The sequence below is a fragment of the Pectinophora gossypiella genome, unplaced genomic scaffold (genome assembly GCF_024362695.1).
Source record: "Pectinophora gossypiella unplaced genomic scaffold, ilPecGoss1.1 Pgos_68, whole genome shotgun sequence".
In the NCBI taxonomy this organism is placed as follows: Eukaryota; Metazoa; Arthropoda; class Insecta; order Lepidoptera; family Gelechiidae; genus Pectinophora; species Pectinophora gossypiella.
Genome location: NW_026063278.1, coordinates 104,312 through 110,748, shown reverse-complemented (window position 1 = coordinate 110,748; position 6,437 = coordinate 104,312).

Sequence of the window (6,437 nt, the reverse complement as noted above, 5' to 3'; positions counted from 1 at the left end):
CCTTTATATAAACAGTCATTGATGATTCGTAACACTCGCGGCGTCAAGATATTTAAGGATTTTTAAATAAATTCGATATTTGCTTCGGAGCAGATCTTTCGACCCATAAAGCCTCAGTCGTTCTCAATGACGTCGATTTCGTCACCGCCGTGTAGCAAGCCAGACACGGCTTGTGATTGGACGGAGCGTATGAGTGTCGCATACCAGACACTCGCGATTGGGTGACACTCCAACAATAAATCAGTGGTCCAGATTGCTGCGTATGAAAACCTACTTACTAGAATAGCGGGAAAATTTAAAATTCGAATAAGGAATGCGAATACGAAATACTGCCATTAAAAGTTGCCGTTCTCGGCCAGGCAGATCGAGAGCGAAACAGATTCCCGGCTGGAACCACCTCGTAAAGAAAAGTCACAGTGCGGCAAGAATGTACTATAAGCAGTGGATCGACTTTGATAAGCCCAGTTATGGTGACGTCTTTAGAAACATGGTAGAAAGTCGTAAAGTCTTTAAAAATAAGTTGAAATGGGTACAAAATAACGAAGACTCGATTAAAATGAACATTTTAGCTGTGACAAAGGCAAACAAAAATTTTGTGAAATTCTGGTCTAAAGTTAAGGCCTCTAATGGAAAGACAGTACTTCCAGTGAGCGTGAACAACGTAAAAGAGTCTGTTCACATTGCTAATATGTTTGTGGCTCATTTCAAAGTCGATCCGCTGAGGGCGAGGACCGTGCCTGAGCCGGGGCCCGGCGTGTGCGGGGGACTACCGCGAAATGCGCTGCGGGTTACTCCTGAAACCTTAATGCGTATTGTGTTTCACATGAAACGCGGAAAGTCTCCCGGACATGATGGGCTAAGCGTCGAGCACGTTCTCAACGGTGGTGATGAGATATTACGGATACTTTCAGAGTTATTTAATATGTGTATTCGATACTCATATCTACCGACGTCGCTCATGAAGACAGTGGTGGTTCCAGTTGTAAAAAACAAGACAGGGGATCTCTCTAGCCTGAATAACTACAGGCCAATATCGTTGGATACCATAGTCGGAAAGATTTTCGAGAGGGTATTGCAGCCCGAATTGGTGAACAATATAAAAATAGATGATGCGCAGTCTGGATTCCGTGCCGGTCTCTCGACGGATTCGGCGATACTGGCTCTTAAATACACAGTTGGATACTATAAAAAAGGGACACAACTGTCTATGCGTGCTTCCTCGATCTTAGCCGCGCCTTTGACCTTGTTAATTATAAAATACTGTGGAACAAGTTGTTATTATCTGAAGTTCCAGTCAGTGTTGTGAATCTGTTGAGATTCTGGTACGAGAACCAATCAAATAATGTTAGATGGGGCGACGCACTGTCTAGCGATTTTAGGCTAGATGTGAACGGGTTGATCGAGGAGCGGAGAAGTACCAGGACCGGTTGCCACGTTGGTAATGTGTGCGTTAACAGCTTGAGCTACGCGGACGACATGGTGCTTCTTAGCCCCTCGATCAACGGTCTTCGGAAGCTCCTTTCAATCTGTGAGTCTTATGCCGGGACGCACGGGTTGAAATATAACGCGGCTAAGACTGAAGTACTAGTTTTCAAATCGGGGAAAGGTCCGGAGAACGTACTGCCAGTCTTTTTGTATGGTTCACCAGTCCGGGTTGTATCAAAATTTAAGTATCTGGGTCATGTACTCAATGACCGCCTTAATGACGAGGAGGATATGGAGAGGGAGCGGAGGGCCCTGGCTGTTCGCTGCAACATGCTCGCGAGACGATTCTGTAGGTGTACGGAGGACGTCAAAGTAGCATTGTTTAAGGCTTATTGCCAAACTTTTTATACATGTCAACTTTGGGTGAAATACACCAAACGCTTCTTTAATGTACTACGAGTACAATACAATGACGCCTTCCGTATACTGATGAAACTGCCTCGGTTCTGTAGTGCGAAATGCATGTTCGCGGAGGCCGGGGTCCCCGACTTTTTCGCAATCCTGCGATCACGGGCGGCTTCGTTTGGGTTCCGCTCTTCCGTTGCATCTGTTGCCGAGTACGGACGTGTCGCTGTTTGGTTATTAGCTTGATATTTATTTTTGAATATTTTTTCTCAAGTTAAACAACTCAAAGTGCTAATAATCGGTGGCTCCTGTTTCCTCTTATGGGTGTCGTCGTAGGTGATCGCGGCCATATTGAATTTCTTGTATCCGTCTCGCTCATATACTCATACCCAGTGCTGTGCTAAAATTTGTGCGCCGAAAAGAAAGCTGGATGCAGTGAGGATCGAACCCAGATACATGAGTGCACCGGCGATAGCGAATCCTGCTACGTGAGCCGCTACGCTACAAGTGCAGTGAGTCAGCGTTGCGAAATATCAGACCGGTAGTCGCCAGCGCAGTGTGCGTCATCCGCCCCGTACCACGGTACCTGCGATTTCTATCGCTTGGTATCGTTTGCGTCGAAGGAAACACATTGGCCGTTTGGTCTGTTCGGGGGCGTAGTGTCGTTGAGTGCCAGTGGTACCGGCGATAGGCTTCAGCAATAGGCAAATTGTGAGGTAGAAAATAGAAAGTCCGGTTTACACACTGTAACGTCACTTTAATCCACACCAGACACAAAGTTACAGAAGAAGAAATCACAAGAGTCACAGAGAGGAAAGTAGAAGATAGAACAGTTCAAAGCGGCAAAGCAATTCAGCACGGCGAATACAAATAACATAAATAAAGAATCGCGTAAATCGCGTAGGTAGCATGCGAGCCGTCGAGTGGCACAGGTTCTGCGTCGGATCGGTACAACTCGACTGGCGAGCGACCGCGCTGAGGAATGCGCCCGCGCGCCGCGTAGGTATGGAGTACCTACGCGCTACGGCGCGCATCTTCACTGCTATACTGCGGATATCGCCCGGCTTTGCTTGTAAATAAATTATGATTATTTCGTTTTGTGTTTCTGTATGGTGAATGAATGATAGTGTGGTGTGTGTGTTATGTGTGACTGTGTATTATTGTATATATTAAAATGTAAATTATAACAAGTCACCTACAGCCTGTACCACGGTATATACAATCTAATATTTATTTTGCAAAATATTGATTATGGACAAATCACTTTCTGAGTCTAATCTTACTGAGTCTGTTACCCCACCAAACTTCGTCTCTCAAAGAAGCAAACGTCCGAGAGAAGATGATTGGCCTCGCCAATTTAATAATCTTAAAGAGGAGATAAAAGAGATGTTTGCCACAATGATGTTGTCATATGAAAATCAGCTTAAAGTCATCTCCTCAGAACTAAAAACGATAAAAGATACAAATGTCAACATAGAAACTTCCTTAAACTTGTTGAGTCAACAAAATGAAGAATTTCGGAAGAAGTTTGACCATCTCGAAAAGGAGGCGAAAAAGGACAGGGATTATATCGTTTTTCTTGAGGACAAAATTGAGGACTTACAAAGAACATCTAGAAAGTCCTGTCTTGAGATGAGAAACGTACCAAAAAAACCAAATGAAACCCAAAATGACCTCATAGATATGATTGTCAACTTATTCAACAATGTGAATTGCAAAATCGAAAGATCTGAAATAAAGAATATATTTCGAGTGACCGGAAGGAGAGACAGCTCTAAAAATGCTCCCATAGTTGTCGAATTGGGCTCAAGCATCACTAAAACGTCAATACTCAAATCGTGTAAAGAATTCAACTTAAAGAATAAGAATAAGCTGCAAGCAAAACACATGGGCTTTACTACCGACGAGGAGACACCGATCTTTGTTGCAGAGCAGCTCACCCCCAAAGGGGCGCGTCTTCACTTTCTTGCCAGAGATCTTGTCAAGATAAAACAGTATAAGTTCTGCTGGACTTCGTTTGGCAAGGTGTACGTGAGGAAGGACGAGAACAGCCGCATTATTAATATAACAAATGAAGCTCAAGTCCATAAACTGCTACAGGATTGACTATTTCTAAAATTAATACTAAATTTTATAGTAATAACGAATTACCTACCGAATTGTAAGTCAAAGTTATTTTTAAATGTCCATATTCATACACATCCAACCCACACGCATCCAATATCATTCATACAAATCACGCTTATAACCTTTACACAAACACAACTTACACGCACTTATAACTTAAAACACTCATACACAACACATATAAAACAAATTCACACTCAGAAAAATGAATCTAAAAACCTAAAATTATGCTTCACTAAATACCAGTACCTGACTTTAATTAGGCAACAAATGTCATTTTCGCATGTTAATATTGCACAATCCGCAGCTTTATTAGTAAACAGTTCTACATATTATTGTGATCGGAGCACTGATATTTCATCTCCGGATATGTCGTTCGGGTTATTTTTTCTATTTTTACCATTATGGATATGACATTAAATAATATGCACGCAATAGATGAAATAAAAGTCGCGAACAGCATACTATGCTCTATTGATAACCTTCATAAACATGTCTCAGTGAATGTGTCGGATTTGACGATAATTTCGCAAAATATTTGCAGTGTGTATAAAAATTTACCAGACTTACAACTCTCACTTACCTGTTTTGAATTTGATGTCGACATTATTATATTAACTGAGTGTAGAATAGATCTCAACAAACCCATTCCCCTGTTGCCGAATTATACATGCTTTCATACAAAAAAACATTTAAATCAAGCTGACGGGGTCGTCATTTACATCAAACGTAGCCTGAAGATTGAAGTAAAAGAAGTGACTTTAACACATGCGTCTTGCCTGCACGTCGTCTTCAAAAACCTTAGCATTCTTGGAATCTACCGCTCTCCATCCAACGTCAACGCTTCTGATTTCATTGACTCTGTGAATTTCTATCTTGACAGTATTAAACCTTCTTCTAATATTATACTGACGGGCGACATAAATATTAATCTAATACCCATAATAAACGAAAACTCAGTTACCTCAGGCAATCGACTTAAGTATTTAAATATGTTGGCATCACACGGTCTTCTACCAGGTCATACATTGCCAACAAGAAAAGACCGTTGTTTGGACCACTTTATGATTAAACTAAATGATAGTACAAAGTCTGCTGAAGTCGCGGTTCTTGACTCAACCATTACCGACCACTCGATGATCTTCCTAAAACTCTCAAAAAATATTGATAAAAACAGCATCTGTTCTAAGACTAAAATTCTTGTAAATTATGAAAATGCGTTTAACTTACTAAAAGATATTAACCTAACTGACCTACTAGCTTCTACAAATCCGGTCACATTAACAAACTCACTAATCAACTACATCACACAATGTCTAACAGAAAGTACAATTTTTAAACCAATACCCTGTAATACTAGGCTAATAAAACCATGGATGACTATCGGAATGTTAAGATGCATCAGGAACCGCAACGCCATGCAGAGGAAACTAAAGTTTGACCCCGAAAATACAATACAAAAAATTACTTACCGTAGATACCGCAACTATTGTAGTAACGCTATTAAACAATTAAAAAGAAAATACGACACAGAGCAACTAAACAAAGCTAAAAAACATCCCAGGAAATTATGGAAAACTATTGATAACATAACAAATCGTAAAGAAAGGAATACACAAAACCTTAAATTATTGGAATGCAAACCAACCCCTCAAGAGTCGGTAGACTCTGTCAATCACTATTTCGCTAACGTGGGGAAAACTTTGGCTGAAGAGATTGTTAATGACACCTCTGGTGAACAACGATCATCGTCTTCCCATAATACTTCTTTTGTGCTTCTAAATACTGATAATAGTGAGGTATTTACTACTTTGATGAATTTGCGTAGTGACAGTGCCCCTGGATGGGATAATATTCCAACCACATTTTTGAAAACTGCAAACGAATTGGTTGTTCCCATTATTACACATTTGACCAACTTGTGCTTTGAACAGGGCATATTTCCTGCAGCCTTGAAAATTGCTGTAATAACACCTATTTATAAAAATGGCAAAATGGATAATACAACTAATTACAGACCAATCTCTGTCTTAACGTCAATCTCCAAAATTTTAGAAAAAATATTATCTTAACAAGTATAATTTACTATCCAACACCCAATATGGATTCCGCAGTGGAAGATCTACTGAAGACGCTGTTATTGCCTTATCCTCAAATATTGTAGCTCAGGTGGATAACAAACAAAAGTGCTTGACGGTGTTCCTAGACCTTAAAAAGGCCTTCGACACCGTCAACACTCCAACTCTTCTGCAAAGATTAGAAGACTTGGGGGTCCGTGGGGTTGCGCTGGAACTCTTCAAAAGTTATTTAAGTGACCGGAAACAAAAAGTCAAACTGGGCGAATACGTCAGTGTGGAAGAGGACGTGACCTTCGGTGTGCCGCAGGGATCTGTGCTTGGTCCTACCCTGTTTCTAATTTATATAAACAGCCTCTGTGACATGAAGTTAGAAGCTGGTCACGTCTTCTCTTACGCTGACGA